Genomic DNA, 15,864 nt, shown 5'->3' with positions numbered 1-15,864 from the left:
CGGAAATCGTGGCGGCAGGATGTGTTACTTCGTTTGACGTGCGTGATTTCTTGTTGCTCCGTTCTATTTCCATTACCATTCTGTTACCTTTTGCAAGCTACTATTAGGTTTGTTCAATTAATATGTTCTTATCTAATACTTTCTTAGGTATTGCAACAATGATACTAAATAATTTGCCGAACTTTGTTTTTTTCGTTTATTCTTGGTAATTTATTTGACATTTACACTTACTATACATGTAGTAATTTATGTTATAAGCTTTTGAGACGAAATTTAAACTCAGTTATTGTTTCATTTTAATATCATTGCTTCTGATTTTACATATATATTAATCTTGACTCTGGTTTTCTCGTATTCAAGTTGTTGACTGAGTGCTGAAACCATTTCGATGACTATGCTGTGAAAATTTGATAATATGTCCTTTACGGCTAAAAAGGCAGGTGTACTGGAACGTATACATTTATATTATCATTTAGTGAATTATATGTGATATATGTGTTTGAGATGTTTTATTTGTGGTTATACGCGATTACAGTCAGTACGTATGTACAATTAAGTTATATACAAGTTGTAAATTATAAATAAATCTATAATTTATTAAGACTACTAGAATGGAAATATGTAGATACGATTTTATTTTCGGATACATCAAATCATTTCCCTGTTTCAATCTACGTGTATTGTAAACTACAATTTTAAATTAAACAAAGTAAATTTTTAATATATTCTTATATTTAAACTTGTATATTTTAGTGCATTTCAAACACGTATTCTTTGTAGTAAGATTGCTGTCTGCATCTTCATGCATAACCTTTATTGTTTTTGAAACCGCGCGAACATGTTTAGATGCGTCTCGAGTCAAGGCTAAACGTTGCCTTTATACGTTGTTATCCGACTACCCTCAGGCATGTTTATTTACTTCTTTTCTTCGATTTCTGGCAAACGATTTCTCGAATATTTACAAAACCCGACGTAGTCTTTTACTAGAAAATACATTTGAGTGCATGATTCTGACATTCGCGAATAGATATATCCTTTAAATAATTTCTAATTTCATCTTTCATTCTACAAAAGGATATAATTTATCGTTTGTAGATAACATCGCGTAGAATTATGAACATCTCATGACTATTGGCGAGTACCGTGTCTGTGTCGTGACCTCGTCTGTAGATATGTATTACTAACGATCGATAATATAGAAAATATAGTAAAGTATCTATATGAATTAGAAATTGTTCAACAACAGATGACAAATTCAGTAAATATCTATAATAACATCAACTGATGGTTAGAACAGAATTATTAACTGAGTGTTGCAAATTATATATTCATTTAATAAATCAAACGAATATACATATTATCGGAATATTAACAAAATCAATTATTATTTAACAGTACCATCAAAATTGTACAATTTGTTAAATATCGATCAAAACATAATTATATTACGGCCGAGGTATTTAATCAGTGGTTATATTCCATCATAACAAATACAAATGTATAAAAGGTATGTATTTCTTATACATTGTTAATTGCGTTAAATTACCATTTATCTAATGCAGTACGTATTTATATATAAAAGTCAAAGAAAATATTCTTAAGTGGTAAAGAAAGCTTCGATATAAACTAAATTAATGACACGCGTTACTGAAATTAGGACTTTTTTTAATTACGAAATTTAGTGAATAATAAAGCGAAGCTGGTTCGAATACTAGTGCAATAAAATCATCTCGTTATTCTGCCACATCGTTGCTATTCTCGTTCGAACACGGGATTCGTCTATCATGACAGCATCCTGCGTGTCGAATTTATTGAAATTGTATATCGCGTGCGTCGCGCTATCCATTCTGCGCGTTCCAATACTGAATACGTTAATGCATCCCCTCTGACCCCATCGACAGCCACACGTAGCAGGCTGCGGATTCTATTTTATTAACATCATGGGTGGGGAATTCGAAATATTATATCGGGTTTCAATGCACGAGAATTACATATTAACCGTCATTAAGCTCTCGCGGATCGCGCGATCGCGTTTCCCTTACGAGACATTTCCGGCTCGCATGCATCCTGTGCGCGTAATAACGCGCGAATAATACAGTCTCGACAGTCTCGACGCGTCGTATGCATAAGTAACCGGCATTAAATTTCATCTTTCCTTAACTAATCCTGTGGCTTGTTTAAGAATCTTCGATACTTCCTGTGCAAGATCACACACAAGTTATTACATAATTTCATCTCAAAGCGATCATCTATTATGCTGTGAATTTTAATAGACGTAATTTCAATGCTTCTTGCATGATTACATGCAAGTTATTACAGAATTTTATTTGAAAATTACCATTTAGAATAGCCTCAATTGAGTATTCGTAACTTCGATACTTTCTACGCGGCTACATGCATGTTGTCGCGGAGTTTCATTCGTAGAACATCATTTAGAACGGTGTTATACGAATGGAATTTAAGTAATCATAATTTTGATACTTTCTGCATTACGAAAATACGCGAAAATAGATACACGCTATTTCTTTTGTTTTTCGGTGCGATATACTACGGAGACGAAGTGCTGGTCCGAAAGTGGATCAAACGAAACTTTGTTTATTTAATGCGACGTGCTATGCAGCAGTCGTGCTTTCACCTAAAAATCATCCACTGTTCAATTATAGTACTTCACTTTGGGGGTGTCGCCCGGCGATATCGACAAAGTTTCGCAGAAACAATGTTGCTCAACGTTAATGCTCCAGTCAACCGATGAATTTTTCATACACCACTTTCGTAAGTTCCCCGAGATCCATCATCGTATCGAATGATTCAGTTTCTACCCGATAATTTTTTAATGCTTCTCTATTTTTATTAACTTGACGAGTCCATTTTTAATCTTTTATCCAAGATATTTCTTTCGCGTCGTTTCGTTTATACATATATACCGTCTTTTGTTCTCATCGATTTAACGCGAAGCAAATATTTGCCCTTTTTTGCGGATTGATTTTCAATGTAGGAAAATGGCGAAGTCCGTGAAACCCACCCGAGAATTCAACGATGGACCACAAACATTGATCGTCCCACGTCACCCAACCTAATACAAATCCGTTGGAAACCTCGTGATCTCTTACCATATCGAGCGATTCAATTTCGATCTATCCGATAATTTCTAAATGTGACAAAATGGCAACGCCGACGAAACCGACTGGAACATTCGCCGAAGGACCTAAAATAGACCGTTTTCTCGTCACGTTTTATCGCGTGGCTGTATCAAATTTCGAGATACGAATGGTGATCGATGTACCCTGTCTGCGTATTAGTCTCTGTCGTTGTGTTGTGTACGGTTTTTTTTTTCTTACGTTGCATGTTTCGTATCATCGGGAACAGTCAGCTCGACGGTCAGTGGTCAAAGTGCAGAAACGGCCATTGTGAAATTGATAAGACGACATTTTACGCGCAAACACGATATTACACACGTTTATTTATATCGCGATCGCGACGAGTTTGCGAATATTCTGAACGTGCAACCGCTTCAGGCGCTAGATACGCGCGTGTAGTAGCCTTTGTTTGGATAGGGCAACATTTTGTTATTCTCTCTTTTGTAGGATTTTGGTTTTTAGTCGGTATGACGTTCCGCTTGTTTATTACTTTTTAAAGAACTGTTGTTTTTAAGATACCGTGGGCAAAACGCGGGAAACGCAGCGTAAAGGAGAAGATAATGAAGAGCTACATCATTATGAAAGAAATCGTGTAACGTTGAGTGATAACGGACTCGTAATTATGTTAACGTCGTTAATTCTTCATGGAAACATGGGATATTGCGAAGTATATATATTACAATTAAATTCTTCTCTCCGAGTTTCATCCCGAAAGTCTGGCGAATATCTTTCATCCGAGAGGAACAGAAAGTAGAACTTAATTCAGCCTTTTCGAGTCTTTCGCGCGCGATTAATCATCTCTTTCGATCGTATCGCGATTCACCATTTATTCTATATATCATAAAGACGGGATCGACTGAACGGTGAAAATGCTATCGACTATTTTTATCGGAAAAATTCGAAAATAACGCGCAATATCTCGCAAAGCTAAAACCCAAACGATAGGAAGTAAAGCAGGATAACTTGCTAAAACTATTAAAACGAAAGCCAGAATACATTTAACTATATCGGTGTACATATCGAGTTAGTGAGAAATCAGTGTTGATTTTATGGATACAGAGATGAATTATATATTGCAATATTTGGCCAATTAATATTCATCGTTTTGGAAATTTCTCTATATCGTATTTATGAGAATTCAATTTTAATTCGAACAACGCCCCTTTTAAATTCATTAACGTAATTGCTCTTGCAATTATTATCTTGCTCGTCATCTATGTAACTATTAAAGCTACTCGATCTACGCGAACTTCGACGTTGAAACGTGAATCCGGTGTTCTATAATCGTGGAATACCAATCTGATAAACGGTTCTTATCATAAAATAACAAAATGAAATTTTTTTTGTAAGTGTATAAACAAATGTCTAATTAGTTAATACCAAAAGTAGAACACCGTATTTATATTTTTTATGGAAAGTAAATCAATTATTTATTTTTTCCATTTCGTCTTAATCTTTTGTCCGCTACTGTATATTATGAGATAACAGTCACTCGAAACTGTTTATTTCAGCAGATTTGGTCAAAGATTCGGAACGTTACTTTTCCATCGTTTTCAAATAAACAGCGTAAAAGTGAAATTTATTACGTAGATAGCATCTGTTTCAAAGATTTATCAGTTATTTGTAAAGAACTTGTATCTTTGTATTTAACGACTATTCATCCTCCTAACTACGACAATATATTCAAATATCCTGCTTTAGTCCTGGAGTAGCATCTTGCGCTTCCTTACGTAAAAATGCTCGCTCTTCGCCAAGCCAATACACGCGAATTCACGAATTGTTCTCGAAACGGTTGAAATCGCGAAATAATTTGTGGCCGATCCTTGCGGCCAGCCGGAAATTCCGGTGCTTACGGTCACGTCTGGCATACATAAGTACTGTTCTGAAACTGATTTGATTCACTTTACACTTAACAAATTAACAGCGTTGATTCACTGCTTTGTGGGAGGCTTCCAACATGGGATTTGCAGATACTAGGTTACGCAAGCTCAGCATAGGGTTACGTGTCTCTCCTCCCGTCTTCACTCTGCCGCACTCTCTCTCTCTCTCTCTCTCTCTTTCTCTCTGTCCCGTTCCCTAACCGTTCGCTCTCCCTGTCTCGCACGTTGCCTCTCTTATTCTATTCATAAGTATGCGCGAATTAATTACGAGACCCTCTCATTTGCGTCAGTTATTATGAACTTCACCGTAAGACCATTACTGAATTACAGCTAGAGCGTGGAGTGGACTGCATGCGGCTCGATGCTCGCGCACCTCGCGCGAGACAAAATCGAAAATGCATCTGTAAACAGTGGGGTCAGACTCGCTCATTTTTTACCAGTAGCCTCTTCTTCTTCCTGTTTTCTACCTCTTTGCCCCTTTTCTTTTTTTTTCTTTTTCTCTCTCTCTCTCTCTCTCTCTTCGTTTTCTTCTCACTACGTGCGTTCAACCACTCGATGTTAATGTATGCGAAAAGTCTGAGAGCGATCGATCGATCGTTTCGCTCTATCTGCGTTCGACGTGCCTTTCCACGAGACAGCATCTCCCTTTCCTAGAGCGTGTTTACGACGAGACGCGTCTCGATCGTTAGATTTTACTGGAATGAGCGAGATCCATGGATAGGAACTCTGAATGGGAGTAAGGAAGATTCGTTCCTTTGGGGTTGGAATAAGCAGGCGATGTGGCTGTTTATGCAGCATGTTACGGAACTATTAGGGTAATTCGAAAGAGGGTTTATCCCGATCGGTCGAACGCAGTCTCACCATCTCTCGATCCAACGAATTATTGTCGCAGAGTACTTGTATCGATGTTCACATGTTAGGTAACCAACAATGATTCATTGAATGATAACGTTTTTTCTTTAAAAATTATCATTTTAGAGTTGAAGAGTTTTATTTAAGTTAGTTAATAGTTTTACAAAAATCCCTCTAACATTTTTAATTCTTCTTCGATGCATTTCAATCTTTTTTCAAAATATTCATCATGTTACGGAATTGCTACGATTGCATCTGTAATTATATCGCAGAAGGATTATGTCCAATTAAATCACGTAATTATATGGACATCACGACGGAAGTTCTTTTATAAAACCGGTTATTCTACCGGTTGATAATAAATCAACGCGTATGTTGTGAACCTAACTTCCGACTACTAGGATGCGTTATTATCTGAAAAGTCGATGCAATTATTACATAACTATTTAGATAACACAAGCATCGCAGGAAAAATACCGAAACGAAGTTGAAACGACAGCTAATTATCGTTCCTCTTCCTCATTTTTTTTCCATAACTCGGACATTCGGTGGTTTAGCTGGTTCGCGGTTCAGGTTGACCGTACGTTTTGAAATCATTTGCAATCAAAAGCGAACACGGACCAGTGACGGCGTCGGTTCGTTAATGCAGACGCGTTTTCGCCGATTTACTGACACATTCCGCCAGTGGTGGCGGATTGTACCCTGACCTGATTCTACTTTCGAATCTATCTTTAAATCTCTCGGCTGCGCGTACCACGCTCGGGGGATGTTCGCGTATCTGGCCCGTGCTAACGAACCCCCGGCAAGAAGACAGCTATATCACCCGGTTCATCCAATTTCCTTCTCCCTACGCTTTTCTCTTCCTCTCTTTTCCTCTGCTTCTCTGTTACAAGAGGTTTAAATAGTTCGAATGTGAAGAAATTTAAAAGACATTTAAGTTTTCTGGAATCGCGTATCGCGACTTGCTTGTTCGTTAGATTTCGCGCCTCGACGAGCTCGAGGTTTCACGATTTTTCCACCATTCGTTGATGTGGAATGGACTGATGAACACGCGTACGGAACATCGAATTCGACTACAGCTATGCAAAAATTGATTTCGGCCTCGGACATAAAAGTGGCGTCCTCCGTTCCCCTCCTCTTCTCTTCTTCGTGCTTCTTTTTTTATTTTTTGTTTATTTTTTTTAATCGTTATTCCGTCTCGCCAAAATACATACAAAAAATGGCATTTTATTTGCCAGGAAATAAATTCCCCAATTTTCGAGTGTATTTCAATTTTCAAGGAGGTTGCGAACACGTGTACGCGTTATTCGTTCGATCAATGTATTCCATTATAATGCGAACAAAAGGATCGTCGCGCGTCGAGGTAAATTGAAACACCGTCGCGGGTATGTCGCCTTTCCATTTCAATCTCATCTTTCGACGTTCCTTTAATTGCTACTTACAATTAGTTGTCGAAACCGCGACAGCCATGGATGACCAACTTTCCATCTGCCAGACGAAGTAAAATCTTTTAAGCTGATAAATGTAGAGGTACGTATCTTGTATCTATGATCAGTGGCAATGTACGTAATCGAGTTATTCGCAACTGTGAAACAAGTTCATCCATGGCGAACAAAGTTTTCGTATATTTCGCAGAAAATACTCGGTTCCGAGGAATTAAATAACATAATGAAAAATATTAAATCTTTGTGTTTCTAGCCTCGTTAAACGTTTTATCGTATCTATTAGGTTGTCCAAAAAGTTCCTTTCGTTTCATAAGGTGATAATAGATGAACAAAAATTTCTGTTTTATATCATTTTATTGAATTAGGTGTGATCCATTTCGTTCTATTTCTATTATTATATTCGTGCGTAATTCGATGAACTAATATAAAATAAAAAAACATTGTGCGTCTATTATTTCCTTATAAAACGAAAGAAACATTTCGGACAACCTAATACTTCTTATTTAATAGGTTTAAAGGCCCTTCGTAATGTCACTAGATTTATGCATCTTCGAAGCTAATGGAAACATTCCATCTTGATCAAGTTTTGATACATAATAATCGATTTTACTTACTGGAAGTAAATTGGAACGCAGAACGGCGAAAGGTTAAGAGAAGAATATGAAATTGTTTACGATGTGGCAGTGAAACGAATTGAATGAGTTGTAAAAAGTAGGCATCTTATGTTACATCTTTCGCGCGTAGAATAACACGGGAAATCAATTTATGCGAAAGAAAATCGTAAGGTTCCATTGAAAAAGTATACTTACACATTGTAACCGTATCAGCGTATCTGTGAAAAAGAAGTTACAAAGCAGGATGACTTTTTCGTACTTCGATTAAGACAGTTACAATTCATTTACTACAATTATTCTACCTATTTCTATAAATTAAATTAAGGTACGACTTGTTATTTCAGGATCAAATGTCAATTGTAATAATAACATTCTCCAAATCCGTATAAATTTGCTAGAAGAGTGACGCGACGCAGTTAAGTGACGTAACTTTGTTGGAAAATCGATTTGAAATAGACAGTTCGAAGTAGAAACTTATTAACTATTCGGTCATTTGGTAATGAAAAGTTTCTGTTCCCTTTCCAATTTTACTGATAGTCTTTGCTTTGAAATTCTCTGAAATAGAATATTGTTTACTATTAAACAAGGAAAGATGCTACTACGATTTACATACTATAATTTTATATACTATAAATAATTAACTGCCATCCTCGTAAATAGCTCGCTTTGAGAGTTGATATTTATAGATATTTCAAAATTGCTGATTTTCGAGATGTCTCGTTAATTTATCATCGGTGATACTGTGTCTGTAATTCTAATTACTGTACACGTTAATAACTGTTATCCAATGAAGGTATTAAATCGATCGATCGTTGGTGGCTCTGATTTCGGAGAAAAGCGACTGATAACGACACTAGGAACACCGTCAACGTCAGAAAACGATTGTTCGCTGTACGAGAACCTCAAAGATAATTGTAAGAAATAATTGTGTCAGTCGGTTGAACAAATTATCGATACAGTTCCGGTATACGTACCGAAGAAACCGTTTTAAGAGAGAGAGAGAGAGAGAAAGGGAGAGAGAGAGAGAGAGAAAAGGTACATAATTTTCTTCCGATGGTTCTAATCATTTACCCGGCATCCTTTTCTTTCCATCGTTCGTTCCGTTCAACGATGTAGTAGTACTTAACCCTGTCCCTTCATCTGCTCTTTTCAATTTTGAAATTTCCATCCTATACAACCTACGTACAGAACTTACGCATCTCGAGTACGAAGCTCTCGTTAGAGAGATCGACGAATGGATCAGAGCTTCGAAATGGAACGGAATTATGAACTGATCGTAGATCTTCCTCGTCCCTATTATTTATTCAGTATTGGTACATATCTGTACGCTGCTTGGACTTGAATATTTTATAGAAAGCATTGGCCGTGTCGGCGCTTCTCGTGGTATGATACGAAGGCTGGATGCGCGTTGACGATCGAACGAATCGTAAAATCGATGAGAAACGAGCGTGAAGGTATCGAGGAAAGACCTTTTTTACCGGATTGGCGAAACCACCAGATCAGGCTTGGCCGAGTCGAGAAAGGGAAGCACCGATGGCGTGGTTTGTTACGCTGCTATTTTCTTCACTTCTCTTCTCTTCTCTTCTCTTCTCTTCTCTTCTCTTCTCTCCTTCGTCTATACCCGTCGGGATCGGCCGTCTTAATTAACGAACGATTTTTGCGGAGGTCAGCCGAGTGAAAAGGATACCGTTGAGACTTCGGAATCGGACATTATATTATACGAAATCGATGGATTCGTTCCATCAAAGAACTCGAGGCTTTTCTGACTCCTGTTTAATTTTATAGCTTGGCCATTCATCGCCTTCTCATCCCCCCTTTCTCTACTTTTGAATAAGGAACACGACGGTCAGACGAATTCGTTTCACTTGCAATTAACTTGAAAAACTTCCGGTGCATGGCAAACGCATTCACGAGCACCGATTAAAACGTTACGCTAGCTGGTTTAATAAGAACAAATTTGAACTTGGAAGTCCGGCACGAAATCTCATAATACTTGAATTACATACGCTTTCCTGATTTTTCTTCCCTTTTTTTGCTTTTATCTGGAGACGCGTACGAAATAACTGAGGTACTAACATTTTCACGAAGCGAAGCCCTGATTTCCATCGGAAAATGAACGCTCGAGGTTTTATACGCGATTAAAACTACCCTCGAGACGCGGATTCTTTAAACCGGTGCACGCTATTCCTTGGTCCGCCTGGTATCTCGTTTCATCCATCATCATTATCCATCATCTCGCTTTCTCCTAGTTAGGACGTCAAACACCGAGGCCGAAACTTCTGGCCGTTTCCCCTACCATGATCCAGATTCCGGCTCGAAAAGATTTTCAATCGTAACCGACATTCCATCATCCTCAAACGCATCACGACCAACGGTCTGCAGGTGTGGACACCGGCTACGAGTAAAACGGTTGCTTCTCTCCTCCAACCTCATTGTTCCATTCTCTCCCCCCTCCCTTGGTACAGCCACCCTTTTTCTCCCTACTCCTGTAGGTTCGTCGTCATGTACTTCTCATTCTGTTCACCGAGTGGCCCCCTCTTCTCCTCTCTTTCTCACATCGAAAGTGGACACATGCTTGGCCCTAGTCACCGTCCCTACGAATTCCAGGGATCAATGCGTCGGTGCACCAAAACGCCTGCGCCACCCCCTTGAACCCCACCACACCCACACAACCGCTTAGCCGAGCAGCAGCAGCACCAGCAGCAGCAAGCACCAGCACCAGCAGCACCACCATCAGCACCAGCACCAGCACCAGCAGCGCAGCAGCGACAACGGTGGTGACGAAGACGGTGGAGGCGGCGGTGGCAGCGGCGGCGACGGCGGCGGCGGCGGCGGCGGCGATAGTAGTGGTGGTGGTTGCTGGTGGTAGTGGTGGCGGCGTCAGCGGCGGTGGTCGTGGTGGTGGTGGCAGTAGTGGCGGCGGCACGAATAACTTGTACCAATACAACTTCCACCGTTGGTGGAATACGAATATACGTAAAAGTACATAGACCCCAGGACTTTGACGGTGTCTGTCGTAGTACTGCTGGTGTGTATAAGACGGACTCTCCTCTCTGACCTGGTGTCGCACGTCTGTGTTCCATCCCTTGGTCATGTGAATTTCCACGAAGCGGGAAGAGTGGAAATTCTCTGTCTCTCTCTCTCTCTCAATCTCTCTCTTTCCCCCGATTCCACGACAGAGTAGAGGCAACCAAGAGAACTTTCTACCTTCTCCAGCGTTTCACCCCTACTATCAAACAACCCCTATAGTCCCTCCACTCTTCTTCTACACGGAGGATATATCCAACGTCCCTTTTCTCCCTCTTCGAGCGGTCTCTCCTACAACGGCGAGAGGGCGCTCCCCTCTCTTTCGACGTGCGCGGTACCCGAGCCTCGGAAATTCTGAAAGCGGTTCGCGCCTGTGCAACTCGCGCGGGGGTGGCAAGGGACCGAAAATCGAGGTGAAAGGAAACTCCGCGGATCCGGCCTAAGGGTCTCTCCTAGGGCTGGTGCGTATTCGGTTCTGGGTAGAATTTTTCGACGTGCGTCGTTGAGTAACGACGTGTGCTCGCCTGATTAAAAGAAACACCTGCGTTCGTTCGTCATCGACGAGGAGGGACGGATCATAAAATAGCAAAGTACGAACGCGTCGCGTTGCCGCGTCTCTGGCCCCGTTACTTGATTCGCGAGTACGCGTAAACACGCACACAGGTACGCGCTTAGTCGCGTTCGTTGTGGGCAAATCGGTGTGTGACCACAGTGACACATCACGATACATTCGGATTTACATATCTCATCCGTGGCTCTTTCGGTTCTACCTCCGTTTCTCGCGACCCTATCGTGTGTGTGTGCTTGACCCGAGGACAAGCTTATCTCGCGCGAGAGATAAGCTCTTCTCACGACGGTGAACAACGAACAACGAACCGAGGGACGAACGAGTGGAGAAACAGAGAGAGAGATAAAGAGAGAACATTTACACGAGACCTCTGATACCCCAACGACGACTACGGCGGTGGAATCGTTCGATCGCTGTGGTGGTGGTTTCTTCCTCGCGTGACACACTTTTGTCGTCAGAGAAGAGAAGCTCTTCTTCTTTGCCAGATTTAACGCGAATCAGGGAACACTAAGGTCGAGACTTGTTCGTCGACGTATATCCGTCAGTAAGTGCGAGAATTCCATCGTAAAATCCTCTCAGTGATAGTTTGCTTCTTCTGTGTATCGTGAATGTGCAGCTGTGAATCAGTGATCGTTTGGAAGAAAGGAAAAGTTTTTTCTTGGTGTTTTTGACTGAGAGAAAGAAACCGTTGTCGTTTCCTTCTTTCTTTTTTGTCTCATTCTCGTTGCTCGCTTCGGATAAATTACGTCACGAGAAGAGGCAACATCTGATCGTGATCGAGTGACTCGAGTAAAAATCGTGATTGTTGAGTGGTTACGCCGTGCCATTTGCGAACTCGCCAGGATTTTCCATTAAAGACCAGTGTAGATCGTAAGTCCCGAATACGGGGGTATCATGTATCCCCGATTGCAGCCCTCCTTTGAGGGTTAAATTCTCGCCGATTTCAACGTCTCGGCTTCGTCGTCTCGACTTAATCCTGCGCTACCGTGTAATTGTGTACTCTGGAACTAGACCGAACTACGTCTTCTTAAGGACTACCCGATTTCGGCGCAAAGAGCTGGTCCCACTGAGGACTAACCGTGTACCACATCCCCGCGCTGAAAGTGAGTCTCACCGCTTTGATGCTAACCTTTCGTGTGTTCCACCCTCTCGTCCAGTTGCTAGCTGAGTTTGCATCGTGTAGCTTTAAGACGCCTCGTACACCGTTCGAAACCGAATACCTCTGGATTTCTTTAGACCATCTTATGCATTCCGTTTTGTGATTCCGCTGCATGATGAGCCGATCGAGAAGAGGGTCCGTTACTTACGGTTTAACAAAGCGTACCATTTAATGACGTCGAAACTCGATAATCCGCGGCCGTGGATTTATTAAAATTTAATGAACCTCGTCGCGTATCGAGATACCGTATAGATGTTCCTTTTTTCTTCCTTTATTTCTTGCTATTTCTTGTTTCCTCTTTTCTTCTTCTTTCTTTTTTTTTTTTTTTTTTTTTTGTAAGTTCTCCCTCGAGTCAGCAACGAGATAACGGAACGCAGTTAATGGCATTTTAGAGTAAGACGAAGGAAATCCAATTTATCCGTCACTTTGTCGCGACTAAAATCCCGAAGGAAGTTCAACCGTGTCGACTGGTTTACAACGAATTCGATCAACAAAGCGAAACCTTATTTCGTGCGAGCCTCGTATGTTGACGGATGATAATGCGTTTATCTTGCACGCTTCTAACGCGTGTATAGTTCTCGTACGGTTTTTGCAATCACACCGCCTTTTTTCCTTCTACTTAATTATCCGGAAATGTTCCGATTGAGATCGTAAACTTCGAGGTTTTATCCGTCGACGCTGTGAAACTTTTATTCGTAACAGAAGTAGGATAGCCGTGTTATTACCATCCAGTAAGAAAGGGTTTTCTACTACTTCTTCCTTTCTTGAAAGATTTAGATAAAAAGTCGGAATTGTAAAAACTTCTTTCTAAAATTGGAGTTTAGTGTCGCATCAACTACAGGTTATTAAAGAACTTACTACAGGAAAATACCATGTATTAACCATGTACGAAATAATATTAAATTTCATCGAGTTTTGTTTCCCAAAATAGAGTTTTGTTGGCTTCCAAATCCTACAGAACAGATGTCTTACTTTTATTTTTCACCGACAGGCTAGTAGGAAATTGTGAAAAACACAGAAAAGTGTATTACAAAGCTGGAACGTTCTACCGGCTATGTTTTAATATGCGATCCGCAAAAATCGCGCACTAGACAGAAACGTTGATCGTAGTTGATTACAGTATCGCAAGAGAGTTTAATAATTCTGCAAAATTAACACGAGCAACGGTGAACCCTATGACGCTGTGTTTCCAGGATAATATTAAGCGAGGATCGTTGGAAATTTTTCAAGGGAAATACTCAACGAAAAGATCGTTGGTTGAAATCGCATGCAAATTCCGCCGCCGCTAATGAACTTTCTCCTGCTCTGCAACATATTCATTTCACACGCGCTAATTACACATAATTTTCTAAATGCAAATGCCCGCGAAAATCGTCGAATATATGCATTTGTGATTCGACTTGCGCTCACAGACAGACGCGCGTTCATTCAATTTTGTCGTCCCTTGACTTTCGTCTTCGGGGTTGTTCAACAATTCGTTATTTATGCAAATCACCGTGGACCTTCGGCAGACTCGGCTAGGGGGAAGGAGAAAGAATTTCTCGAAGGCACAAAGGGATCGAGAAAATTGACGTACTGCCTCGGAAGATCCTTTTGCCTCGCAAAGTACAATCATGTATTCCATTTTCTAATTCGATATTCTTCGTCTTTTGTTACGTGGAAATCAAGTTTCTCGATGTTATCCTGAAACCGGTAACACGTTCATCCTCATAAGCGGAAAATGTCGACCAAACGCGAGGGTCACTGCTTTGAAAGCGCCAATTTGAACATCATAGGAGAGAAGATACGATAAGTTCGCTTTAATTGATTTTTGGATGTTGAAATCGCTTGGCGACTGAAAAAGAGTACTTTAATACGACGTGGACGAAAAAAAAGAATAAATTATTAGGTTCAAAGACGTAAAGTACAGTTTAAAGACAGGTGATGCATATCCATGAAGTTTCGTGGAAATTGAGAGACATCAGTGAATATTTATGCATTTATGAAGAAGTTAAGTGTGCAAATGTCTACGGTATGTACATAATATGCAAAAAAAAAAAAAATCAAATATTCAAAATAAAGCACCAACTATCATAAAATATAAAGAGCGAAATCTCTGCTTAGATGCCATCTTTTTAGCGATGTTCATAAAAAATTTTGCATTTGCATAAAAAGACACACTTAATTCGAAAATGAAGTAAAAACGCAATTTCGTTGAAACGGGATTCGTTGAAAACGTATTAAGTTTTTAAATTGAACCTTTATAAAAAAACGAAACGTCTGACTGACATTTTTTAATATTATCATGTTTCCAAAGTTAGCGAACGCTTGACGGAAACGTAAAAGTTCAAGAATATTTCTTGGAAATTGAAACACATTGTAAGATATTATCGATGAATCATGCCGTGCATAATTGATCTCGTTCGCGTTATTCTGTGCTAACTATAATCTGATATAAGTAGAATAACATTTCGCAGACGAACAGAATCTGATTTTGTTCGTCAAATGGTGGCAATTCTAGCATGAATGACATAAAATTTTGATGTGTCCCTGTAATCATATTTAACTAATGCTTAGTATGCCATACAGGTAATATAATTACTTCGTATAATTACTACAATTAATATAATTACTTCGATACTCATCTTTATACATTATGAACATAATACAATAATATAGTAAAAGTACATTCACTGACACATAATCAATATTCGTTTCTTAAATTCAAAAATGTGTTTAAATGCGTTCAATATAAAAGTGGTTACTTATCTAGGTCAACTAATTTAGTTTCACACTTAATCCTATAATCTAGCGTTATTTCAAAAAAGAGAGAACTATTTAGCACGTCTGTATTGCTTTTATACATCGTGTGTGACACGACAAATATTTCTGTTTTAAATGCTTTCCTGAAGAACATCGTCATTGCGATACTTAAGTAGACCATAGTATTTGACACAATCGTCCGGCAAATATCATGCTTCACTACTACAAAAGGTATGATCGTAACTTCGCACGTAGAAGTTTGCAGATCACCAATCTGAACGAGCTCACAGTTGAATTTTTAGTGACCTTCATACATTTATGATAATAAAGCACGATATTTTCAAGAGATCGTATAAATGTAAAGTACATTTAACGTTACTACGGATAAATTGCCTTTGTACGTCTACGAGTACAAATCTTTCAATAGCTATTGTCTTAAA

General features: G+C 39.6%; 1 protein-coding gene across 5 annotated transcripts in view; it reads left to right on the top strand.

Annotated features, from left to right (window-relative positions):
- Positions 1 to 15,864, top strand: part of dpr12 (defective proboscis extension response 12) — a 110,950-nt gene continuing 95,086 nt past the window's right edge. For 2 of the 5 annotated variants that reach the window (XR_004464491.2, XM_033338499.2), the window contains exon 1: positions 11,339 to 12,626. The gene's annotated coding sequence lies outside the window, so the exon portion shown is untranslated. Of the gene's footprint in view, positions 108 to 360; positions 451 to 11,338; positions 12,627 to 15,864 lie in introns of those variants that run through there. The other 3 variants (XM_076620027.1, XM_076620029.1, XM_033338501.2) reach the window with 3 other exon arrangements.

The sequence above is a fragment of the Bombus vancouverensis genome, chromosome 7, assembly GCF_051014615.1.
Source record: "Bombus vancouverensis nearcticus chromosome 7, iyBomVanc1_principal, whole genome shotgun sequence".
In the NCBI taxonomy this organism is placed as follows: domain Eukaryota; kingdom Metazoa; phylum Arthropoda; class Insecta; order Hymenoptera; family Apidae; genus Bombus; species Bombus vancouverensis.
Note: the sequence above shows the minus strand (reverse complement) of the source record. Positions and strands in the feature narration are given on the sequence as shown.